Source organism: Aethalodelphis obliquidens, unplaced genomic scaffold (genome assembly GCF_003676395.1).
Source record: "Aethalodelphis obliquidens isolate GAN/ISIS:26980383/991018 unplaced genomic scaffold, ASM367639v1 scaffold5, whole genome shotgun sequence".
Taxonomy (NCBI): domain Eukaryota; kingdom Metazoa; phylum Chordata; class Mammalia; order Artiodactyla; family Delphinidae; genus Aethalodelphis; species Aethalodelphis obliquidens.
Genome location: NW_020837949.1, coordinates 50,751,146 through 50,763,590, shown reverse-complemented (window position 1 = coordinate 50,763,590; position 12,445 = coordinate 50,751,146). Strand labels below are relative to the sequence as shown.

Genomic DNA, 12,445 nt, shown 5'->3' with positions numbered 1-12,445 from the left:
CAGTTCTTGACTTCCTATATATAGTACTTTTTGAAATCTTGTTTTTTCTTGGTAACACTGACATTTTGAGTCTGTTTCCATAATCAACTCTTTAGTAATCTTTTTAACTCATCCATAAATATACTTTCACAACCATTTTTTGGCCCAGTTTATTTCAATTATACTATTTCCCTGTAATAATTTTTGTAAATGTCACTAAAGCTTAGTGTATTAACTATTTCACAACCGTGCTCTTCCATTCTTCAGATGATTCTTGCTTTCAAGAACCTGTGCCATATACCCTCTCTGACTTTTTCTTTTCTTCCCTTTTATTTCTCTTACAAGACTCAATATAGTTCCCTTTGCTATACAGTAGGACCTTATCGTTTATGTCTCTGACCTTTTCTTCATGTAACCATCTTGTCATTCCTAAAATGTTGATTTCACCCTCTCCTGTGATCATTTTTTAGCCATAGTCTCTTACTTGTCTTCTTCTAAGAGTTCTGAAAAATCATACTTTTTACAAAGTGTTCTATTAGTAGGAGTGAGTTAATGATGCAGATTCTTCATTTTATTCATCAGTGTAATCATTCTAAGGTCATATGACATAAAAGCTTTGGTTTCTAAGTAGAAACTTATCCACTTGCAGATCACCCAACTAGAATTTTTATTTTAGTCATTTTTGATTGTAGTCTTTCAAAATTTTGTTAGATATTCCTTTAATAATAATATATAGGATATGATTTTCCTTCAGGTACAAGCTTCTTGTCACAAATATCAGTCACTATACTGTGTTGAGATAAAGTAATAGTTTCAGGGTCTGTTGAAATAAGTAAGGGCTGTTTAAGCCTGTTAATTAAATTGCTCGCCCTGAGCTCTTATTGCTACTTTAAAAGTAGTGTTTACTTCTCCCTTTATGTCATACTTACTGTTGGTTGTCAGTTTTTATTGCCAGTGTATCTATTACACCCCATCCCCATGTTTATTTAATTTACAGCTTTTAGATGTAGATTTCAAAACTAGATAATATTATGTAAGGCATCTTACAATGTGCTTATTGTTTATAAGGGTTTTTAAAATATACTGTTTCATCTTTGCAACAACTTTATGAATTGAAAACTAAGTTTTAAAAATAGAAAAATTATTTGCCTAGGGTCACTTAGCTAGTAAATGACAAAAATATTTAGGCCAGATCTTGCTTCTTCAAATTCTGTGCTCTTTCTACCACAGCACAAGCTGTGTTTGTGTGTCTCTGTGTGTGTGTGTGTATTCTTAAGAATTTCTGTGCATAAAAAATGATTCACTTTTGTGTCACTGATATTGACCTTTCAGAAGATTATCTTCTTAACAAGTGAAATGGCTGGATGACTTTTGAGCAGCTGAAGTGCTACTGTAATCTTTTGATGATAAAATTGAAATTAGGAAGAGAATGACCCAGTAGTATCCAACATTCAAGCAGCTTCTCAAAAAATAAAAGCAATAATAGTTGGGTATTCCTTAAATTGAAGGCACAGAAATCCCAGGAGGAAGGGAGGACCTTCTTCCAGGAAAGAGATAATAAGTCACAGCAGGCCAACACTCCCAGCACAAGTAGGGAGAAAAATGGATAAATTGCTGAGGAGACAGTGAGCCAAACACTGCTAGACCTGTGGAAAGGCAGGAGCATGTGACTAATAATCATGAAAAAAACAACAGAAGCAGTCTCATAGATGACCCTTTTATTAAAGTTTATAGACAAAGATTTTTAAATAACATTTTTTTTAAGTGATACCTTGTTTTTGGAGGCTTGAAAAAATATTTTGTTTATTTATTTGGCTGCACTGGGTCTTAGTTGCTGTGTGTGGGATCTTTAGTTGTGGCATGTGAACTCTTAGTTGCAGCTTGTGGAATCTAGTTCCCTGACCAGGGATCAAACCCCCGGCCCCCTGCATTGGGAACTTGGAGTCTTAGCCACTGGACCACCAGGGAAGTCCCTAAATAGCATATTTTTAATAGAAGAAAAAAGTGGGAAAAAATGAAGACATTTAAAATATTACTAGAAAATAAGAATTAAAAACAAATGGTTATTCAGGGACTCAAAAATACAATATCTGGTTAAGAGCTCATTTGATGGGTTTAATATTGGGTTGGCAAAAAAGTTCATTCGGTTTTAAGTAAAAATAAAAGACACATTTTTCATCTTCACCAGGAATTTTATTGAAAACATATTTGTTAACCGAATGAACTTTTTGGCCAAGCCAGTAGAAGACTAAACACAGCAGAAAAGAAGATTAGTGAATTTGAAGACAGGTCAACAGAAAATATCTAAACTGAAATTCATAGAAAAGTATGTCTGGAAAAGACAATATGTGAGGCATTCTCAAAAAGATCAAATACACATGTAATTAATATCCCGGAAAGAGGGAGAGGGGGAATGGGACAGAAGAAATAGTTCAAGACACAATGGCCGAGAATTTTCAAACCTAATGAACAACAACATCAACTGATAGATTCAAGAAGACAAGTGAACCCCCTGTCAGGGAAAATACAAAGCAAAACATTCCTCAGAATATCACAAACTCCTGAAAATCAAAGATAAAGTGAAATTTTGTAAAGCAACTGGAGAAGAAAGACATATTAAGGAGAAACACTAATACTAATGGTTAGCAATAAAACAGGAACTATGGAAGGCATAACAGAGTGGATTGAGATCCTTAAAGTGCTCAAAGAAAAACACTGCCAACCTCAAATTCTCTTTTCAGGGCTTCCCTGGTGGCTCAGTGGTTGAGAGTCTGCCTGCCGATGCAGGGGACACGGGTTCGTGCCCTGGTCCAGGAAGATCCCACATGCCGCAGAGCGGCTGGGCCCGTGAGCCATGGCCGCTGAGCCTGCACGTCCGGAGCCTGTGCTCCACAACAGGAGAGGCCACAACAGTGAGAGGCCCGCGTACTGCAAAAAAAAAAAAAAAAAAAATTCAGCAAAAGCAACTTTCAGAAATGAAAGCAAAATGAGGATTTTCTTTTCAGACAAACAAAATCTGAGAAAAATTGTCTCTATTTACTCAACAGTAACTGCAAAAGGAAGTTCTTCAGGCAGAAAGAATGACAAAATAAAGGGAACATTAGTGGGTAAATATAAAATAATACTGATTTTTAAGATGAAATAATAGTAGTGTCTTGTGGCATTTACAGCATGTGTATAAATGAAATGTGTGCAGATGATAGCCCAAAAGGAAGGACTTAGTGATTCATACAATTGTAAGATACTCTCATTATTCAGGAAGTGGTAAAAGTAATGTCTTAAGGTTGTATAAAAAGTCAGGGATGCGGGGCTTCCCTGGTGGCGCAGTGGTTAAGAATCCACCTACCAATGCAGGGGACATGGGTTTGAGCCCTGGTCTGGGAAGATCCCGCATGCCACAGAGCAACTAAGCCCACGCGCCACAACTACTGAGCCTGTGTGCCACAACTACTGAAGCCCGTGCACCTGCAGCCTGTGCTCTGCAGCGAGAAGCCGCCACAATGGGAAGCCTGCGCACTGCAACCAGGATTAGCCCCCGCTCGCCGCAACGAGAGAAAGCCCACGTGCAGCAACGAAGACCCAACACAGCCAAAAATAAAATAAATTAAAAAAAAAAAGTCAGGGATGCATATTGAGATCTCTAGGGTAGCCACCAAAAGTAAAATTATAAGAATGAATAAATTCCACCCAAGCTGTAAGGGAGAGAAAATAGACTTGAATTTACCCTCACTCCAGAAACTAGAAAAGTTAGCACAAAGGTGTAGGAGGGTGACCATCTTCAGACATGGGACAACAGGCAGCACAGGATTGTGATGCCTGAAAGGAAAGAAATGAGGTGAGCATTATGAAACTGTCTGAGGGTAGTTTCCATGCTGCAGTGCAGAAAGAAGCACAAACAGCCCAGCAGTCTTAGTAGAGCTTGGCATTTGGGGAGGTGGAGGTGACTGGCATTTGTGTAGCAGAGTATCAGGGAGGAGGAAGCTAAAGAGATTTTCTTAGGGGTGCCCTCAAATCTCTGGCTGAGTGCTGATTGTGCATATGTGAAGCTCAGCTCTAGAGTCCAAGGAAAGACCCACTGGAAAGCACAGTAGGCCAGACAATTTCCAGGGCTCAGAAGGGATGGGGAGTAGCTTAGTTGGCATTCCCACCACCCTGAGTGGAAAGTCCTCATAACATGCGGGACATTCGGCAGAGCTCACACTCAGTTTGTTATAACAGACCTAGGAAACTAGTGCAGATTACAGCAAAATCAAACTAAGAGTTATTCCCCAAATCCATAAATATATGGAATATATATAAATATATGGAATATATTCCATAAATATATGGAAATTAAACAGCATACTTTGAAACAGCCATGGGTCAAAGGAGAAATCACAAAGAAACATAAAAAATATTTTGAATTGAATGAAATGAAAATACATGTCAGAACTTGTGGGGTGCAGCAAAGCAGCACTTAGAGGGAAATGCCTACATTAGAAAAGAACAATATTTAAATCAATGATCATGTGTACACCTTGAGCAAATAGAAAAAGAACAAATTAAACTCAAAATAAGCAGAAAGTAGTAAATTATAAAGTTGAGTAAATATAAAGAAGACAAATAGAAAAAAATCAATATAACTCTTAGTATATTAATACAATTGGTAAGCCTCTAGCTAGACACAAATTATCAGTATCAGAAATGAAGGAGAAGACGTTGCTACAAATCCAACAGACATTGCAAGGATAATAAGAAATAATGTGTGAAGAACTTTATGGCAATAAATATGGTAACTAGATGAAGCTAATTTCTTGACAGATGCAAATGACTAAAACCTAGATAAGAGTAGATAACCTGACTAGCACTATATCTGTTTTTTATAATTGAATATTTGCAGTTTAAAACTTGAAGCTCCACGGGCTTCCCTGGTGGCGCAGTGGTTAAGAATCTGCCTGCCAATACAGGGGACATGGGTTCGAGCCCTGGTCTGGGAAGATCCCACATGCCGCGGAGCAACTAGGCCCATGAGCCACAACTACGGAGCCTGCGCCTCTGGAGCTTGTGCTCCGCAACAAGAGAGGCCGCAACAGTGAGAGGCCTGCACACCGCGATGAAGAGTGGCCCCTGCTCCCCGCAACTAGAGAAAGCCCTCGCACGGCAACGAAGACCCAACACAGCCAAAAATAAATTAATTAATTAATTAATTAAAAAAAAAAAAAAAACCTGAAGCTCCAGCCTAGATGGCCTCAAAAGAAAATTCTATCAAACATTTAAGGAAGAAATAATACCAATTTTACATGATTTCTTCTAGAAAAAAGAAAGAGAAGGGAACATTTCCAATTTTGTTTTACTAGTCTTGGTGTTACCCTGATAACAAAACCAGCTAAAAACAGTTCAGTTAAAGAGAACTACAGGATAGTATCCCTCATGAACATAGACTTCAAGTTCTTAAGAAAATATTAGCAAATCAAATCTTGCAACATACAAAAAGGATAATACCTCATTACCAAGTGAGTTTTGTCTTAAATATACAAGCTTCTTAATATTTGAAAACCAATAAATGTTTGTCACCATTTTAATGACATGATAAGCAAAATCATTTGATGATGTTCATAGTTGTGGGAAAAGCATTTTACAAAATTGAATATCCATTCCTGCTAAAAACTCAGCAAACTAAGAATAGAAGAAAATTGCCTCAACCTAATGAAGGGCATCTATAAAAACCCTACAGTTAACATTGTAATTCATGGTGGAAGATAATGCTTTCTAAGATCACTTCTGTTCAACTGTTATCACTTCTTTTCGACTTTGTACTGGGAGTCTTTGCTATAGCAAAAAGGCGAGGAAAAAAAAAGGCATACGGATTGAAGAGGAAATAATTAACTGTCTTTATTCAAGGATGACATTATCATCTATGCCAAAAATCCTAAGAATCTACCAGAAGGAAGAAAAAAAAACCCTCTAGAGCTAATTAGTGAGTTTAGCAAGGACACAAGATAAAAGATTAATCTATGTAAATCCGTTGTATTTTTATATACTAGCAATGAACAATTGGAAATTGTAATTTACCAAAAAAGAAATAAATTTTTAAAAATATGTGCAAGACCTGTACACTGAAAACTACAAAACATTGCTGAAATTAAAGGCATACATACATACATACTTACATAAGTGAAGGAATTGGAAGGCTCAATAATCTTAAAATGTTAATTCTCTGTAAACCAAGCTAAAGATTCAGTATAATCCCAGCCAAAATTTCAGACTGACAAAATGATGAAGGACCTAGACCAGACAAACAATTTTGAAAAAGAACAAAATATGATCTCTTCCACAACCTGATTTCAAGGATTACTATTGTCCTACAGTAATGAAGACAATACAGTATCAGCATACAGATCAATGGCACAGAATAGAGTCCAGAAGGAGACTACCACTTACATGGTCAACTGATTTTTGTTAATAGCGCTATGATAATTCAATGAAGAAATGATAGTCTTTTCAATATATGTTCCTGAAACAATTGAATATTCATATGCAAAAAAATGAACATTATCTTTTTCCCCACTCTATATGCAAAAATTAGCTAAAAATAGATCATAGATCTAAATGTAAGAGCTAAGGCTAAAAAAATTCTAAAAAGACGCATAAGGGAAAAACTCCTTGTGACTTTGGATTAGAGAAAGTCTTCTTAGATAAGACATAAAGAGCATAAGGCTTAATGAAAATTTTGGTTAATTAGATTTCCTCTGCAAAAGACACCATTAAGAAAATGGAAAGGTGAGCTACAGACTGGAAGAAAACATTTGCAGAACATATATCCTAAAAGGGAAGCCGCTCATTTATTGGTAGTAGCAGTGCAAAATGGTACAACTACTTTGGAAGACAGTCTGGCAATTTCTTAGAAAGCTAAATATAGTGTTACCATACAATCCAGTGATTGTGCTCCTTGACATTTACCCAAGTGAATTGATAATTTGTGTCCATACAGAAACAAACACATGAATGTTTATCATAGCTTTATTCATAATTGCCAAAACTTGTATGCAACCAAGATGTCCTTCAATAGGTGCATGGATAAACAAAGTGTGGTACATCCATAAAATGGAATATCATTCAGCAATAAGAAGAAATAAGCTATAAAGCCATGAAAAGAGATGGAGTAACCTTAAATGCTTATTGCTAAGTGAAAGAAGCCTGTCTGAAAAGGCTACACATTGTATGATTCCAACTATATGACATTCTGGAAAAAGCAAAAGCTATAGAGATAGTATCAAAAAAGTCAGTAGTTGACAGTTTGGGGAGTATAACGGAGGGATGACTAGGTGGGTCACAGGACATTTTTAGGGCAGTGAAACTATTCTGTATGATACTTTTAAAGTGTATGAGTGACATTATGCATCTGTCAAAACCATTGGAACTGTACAACATAAAAGTCAAAATCCATGGAAATGTGAACTATAGGCTTTAGTTAATAAGGGTGTATCAATATTGGCTCATTAATTATAACATTTATCACATTAATACAAGATACAAATAAGGGAAACCTGGGGTAGGGGAGCAGATATATGGGAATTCTCTGTATTTTCTGCTGAGTTTTTCTATAAATCTAAAGCCTTATTGGCTAAAGTCCATAGTTTATGTTAGGGTTCACTCTTTGTGTTGTACATTTGATGGGTTTTGATGCATGTATAATAACATGTAATGTCTTTTTTCTGGTGTTGGTATTAGAGTAATGCTGGCCTTTATAGATTGAGTTAGGAAGTGTTTCCTTTGCCTTCTAGAAGAGACTGTAAAGAAATGATATAATTTCTTCTTTAAATGTTTGGTAGAATTTACCAGTGAACCCATCTGGACCTGGTGCTTTACGTTTTGGAAGGTTATTAATTATTGATGTAATGTCTTCAACAGATATAGGGCTACTCAGATTATCTGTATCTCCTTTTATGAGTTTTGGTGGATTGTGTTTTTCAAGGAATTGGTCCATTTCATCTAGGTTATCAAATTTATGTGCATGGAATTGTTCATACCATTCCTTTATTATCCAGGACATCAGTAGTGATGGCCTCTTTCATTTCTGATATTAGTAAATTCATGTCTTATCCCTTTTTTCTTAGTTAACCTGGTAAGAAGTTTATCAATTTTATTGATCTTTTCAAAGAACCTGCTTTTGGTTCTTTGATTTCATGTTTTCAGTTTCATTAATTTCTGCTCTAAATTTTATTATTTTATTTAATTTGGATTTAATTTAATCTTCTATCTTGAGTTTCCTAAGCTGAAAGTTTAGATTATTGATTTTAGATCTTTCTTCTTTTCTAAATATGCATTCAGTGCTATAAATTTCCCTTTAAATACTGCATTCACTGCATCCCACAAAATTTCGTAAGTTGTATTTTCATTTAGTTCAGATATTTTCAAAATTTCTCTTGAGATTTCTTCTTTGACTCATGTCTTATTTAGAAGTGTGTTGATTTGTCTCCAACAAATGTAGCTGGGATTTTTATTATACTGTTTATAATCTTTATTCTTATAAACTTGTTAAGGTGTGTTTTATAGCCCATACCGTGGTTAATCTTGGTGAATGTTCCATGTGAGCTTAAAAAGAATATGCACCCTACTGTTGTTGGATGAAGTTGATTGATGGTGCTGTTCAGTTTAACTCTGTCCTTACTGATTTTTCTGCCTGCTGGATCTGTCAGTTGCTGATAGAGGAGTGTTGAGGCCTCCAACTACAATAGTGGATTAATCTGTCTCTCTTTGAAGTTCTATGAAATTTTTCTTCCCATATTTATATGCTCTGTTGTTAGGATCATTTACATTATAGATTGTTATGTCTTCTTTATTATGTGATGTTTCTCTTTGTTCCTGATAATTTTCCTTGCTCTGAAGACTGCTCTGTGTGAAATTAATATAGCTACTCCAGCTTTATTTTGATTAATGTTAGCATGGTATGTCTTCCTCATTATCTTTACTTTTAATCTACCTGTGTCTTTATTTTTAAAGTGGGTTTTTTGTAGACAACATGTACTTGTGTCTTATTTTCTTACTGTTTGGTCTTCTATTCATTTTCTGCCATCTCTGTTTTAATTGAGCATTTTATATGACTTCATTTTTTTCTCCTCTTTTAACTTATATCAGTTATATTTATTTTTTTTTTAAAGATTTTAGTGGTTTCCCCTTGACTTTGCAGTGCACATTTACAGCTAATCTAAGTCCACTTTCAAATAACACTATATTATTTCACTGTAGTATAACAATACAGTAGTTACTTGAAGTAACTACCTCATAACAGAGTATTTCCAATCTCTCCGTTAGAGCAGGCTGTCAGTCATTTCATTTATCCATAAGCTGTAATCATCAAATACACTGTTGCTGTTATTTTTGAAGAGTTAATATACTAGATTAATTAAGAATTTTAAAAAAGATTTTATTACTTTCATTTATTTTTTCTCTAATGCTCTTTTCTTTATGAAGATCTGAGTTTTGAACCTATATTCCTCTCTCTGAAGAACCTCTTCTAACATTGTTTTCAAGGCAGGTCTACTAGCAACAAATTCCCTCAATTTTTGTTTGTCTGACAAAAAGTCTTTATTTCTCTTTTGAAGGATAATTTGACTGTATAGATATAATTCTAGGTTGGTAAGTTTTCTTCTTTCTACACTTCTTTCCTATCTGAATGCCTTTTATTTATTTATTTATATTTTTCTTTGAAACTTTCTGCATTGGTTCTTTTTTATTTATTTTAATTGAAGTATAGTTGATTTACAATTTTGTGTTAATTTCTGCTGTATAGCAAAGAGACTCAGTTGTACATATACATTCTTTTTTATATTATTCGTTTTTTTCTTGACTAATTGTCCTGGCTAGAAGATTCAGTACAAATGTTCAACAGAATGATGAGAGCAGACATCCCTATCTTGTTCACAATCTTAGGGGAAAAGCATGTGTTAAATATAATATTATTCACTACTAAATATAATAGTAGCTGTGGGTTTATACTTTCTCTTCTAAATTCTGATTTTTTTTGCATGTGATTCCATATCAGTACCTACAGAGAACCTTCGTTCTCTGTAAAAGTGGCATAATATTCCATTGCATGAATATAACAAAAATTTTTTAGTCAAACTTCTGATTGATATTTAGGTGACTTCTTCACTTACAAGTCATGCTGTAATATGCAGTCTTGCTACATGTTATTTTGCATATGTATGTATATCTCTAGGATAAATCTTAAAAGAATTGTTGTAATTTTGGTAGATATAGTCGAACTGCTCACTAGTGTGTTCCCACCAGAAAAGAATGTGCGAGAATGCCTGTCTTCTGCCATATTCTCACCAACGTGGTATGTTACCAGAATTTTATCCTTGCCAATCTCATTAAAAAAAAAAAAGTATTTCAGTGTAGTTTTAGTTTGCACTTCTCTTATCATGAAGGAGGTTGTATATCTTTTCATACGTTTAAGAAGTATTTGAATTTCCTTTTTTTGTGAATTTTTCATATTCTTTGCCCATTTTTCTTAATGTGTTGCTGATTTTTTTCTTACTGGTTTATAGAAATCCTCCCTCTGAGCTCTCTCTCTCTCTCTCTATATATATATGTATGTGTGTGTGTGTGTGTGTGTGTGTAGGGAAATTAACCTTTGGTCTGCAATATGATTTGTAAGTATTTTGACCTTGCTGGTTTTTGACAAGCAGAAATTTTAAATGTTCAATTTTAAATGTTCAATGCCATTTATTTTATTGGGCTTGTTTTTGTTTGTTTAAATTATAGCTTCCGGATTTGGCATCATAGTTATGTCTTTCCCACTCAATGATTATAAAAACATTCTTTTATATTTTCTCTGAATACTATTAAAGCCAAGCTTTTTAAAAAGCCCTTTCTCCTTTTAAAAAGTATAAGATTCCCATTTTTAGTTTTTTGACATCTGTGTGGGTCTCCTAATTCTACAGGTATCTCTAAGAGTGGCTCAGCTCCCTGAATGCCTTGAGACATATTTTATCTAATCTAAGAATTTGAACTTTTTTTGGTTAACTAGATGACAAGTTCTTTACTCATTAGAGAATTCAGTTCTAATTTAGTTACACTTATTTCATCCATTTTTTTCAACAGAACAGATCTCATCCTTTTTTTTTTCATCCTTTTTTATATCATGTATGCAGAAGCAAAATAAAAATTGAATTCTCCATTCTCTCTGTCTCATTTCTACTTTCTGCTCAAATTCTTATTTTTTGGTTACTCGTGAACTTTTTATCTTTTTTGTTCAAAAGTCTCTAGAATAAAAGAAGAGGATGTCTCTTGACCACAGTCAATCTTATCTCCTATTTACTTAGCTTTTTCAAGAAATACTTAATGAGCAACTACAATATACTTGGCCATGTTCTAAGAAGACAGAAACAAAATTTATGATATTTTTGTTTTTAAGGGAGAAAGATAAGGTTACTACACATAATCGCAATACCATTATCATTACGAGGTATTTATAGTGCATAACTTTTGTTAAAATTTTTTGTTTGCAAGCATAGATGGACTGTGCTTGGGTAAAATACCCAGAAGTTTTGAAAGAACTTTTCTTCTCTGCAGTTCATTTTTCTAAAGTGCTGTGGTGAAGGATTCTCAGAACTGAACATACAAGAGGGCTTAGGCTATATTTGTATCAACTCCAAGTCTACAAAGCCAGTCATGGCATGTTCTTCCAAGCACTTGTGGCAGGTGACACATATTTTTATTGAGTTATGCTAGCTTTCTAATAATGCTTTTTCTTAAAGGAAGCAAGACCCATTTATTCAGATAGCATGTGATTCATATCTGTTTCTCTGGTCCGTTTTCAGTATTTCCTTTGTCTTTTTTGTTTGTTTGTTTGGTTAGTTAAATTCAACTTGGTACTTGCCTCTTGAGAGCTACTAAAGAAATTCTGACTTTAAAGTGAATAAAGGTCTCAACTTCTTTCACATTATCCTGGAACTTAAAAAGTTACATATTAACAAATATGGACCTGTATTTGCTTTCTTGGAAAAACTAAAATTGATCTTGATTGAACTCAACTATATCTCAGAAATTAATTTTCTGTATTAATATAATTATAGCTGCAGTTTCACTTAAAAACTTTCTCTTCCTCTGAGAATTTATGTATTGTGTAGTGAGATTTTTTTTCCTACCATAAAACCAGCCTGTACCAGGTTTTTGATGTGCAAAAACCTTCAGGTATATTTGTTTTTATAGCATAATTCTGCCCTCCACTTGACTTCCTCTTTCTCTCTTGCAATCAGTCTTTCCACATTCCCTCCTGTCCTCTCCGAATTTGGGAGCAATAAGGTAAGTGAACATAGAAAGGAGGGGAAGTGTATTAGAGTTTTCAAGTCAATGATCGTTTCTGTTCCTTTACTTTTCCCAAAGACTTGAATTTAATCAAAGTCTACCAATATGTAAAGTAACATAGGATATTGTAGAAACTATATTGGCTTAGTACCTGAAAATTTTAAGCCAGTCA

General features: G+C 34.5%; 1 protein-coding gene across 2 annotated transcripts in view; it reads left to right on the top strand.

Moving 5' to 3' along the window:
• The window catches only part of PALS2 (protein associated with LIN7 2, MAGUK p55 family member), a 109,523-nt gene that overhangs the window by 54,246 nt on the left and 42,832 nt on the right, over positions 1-12,445 (top strand). The window lies entirely within an intron of this gene.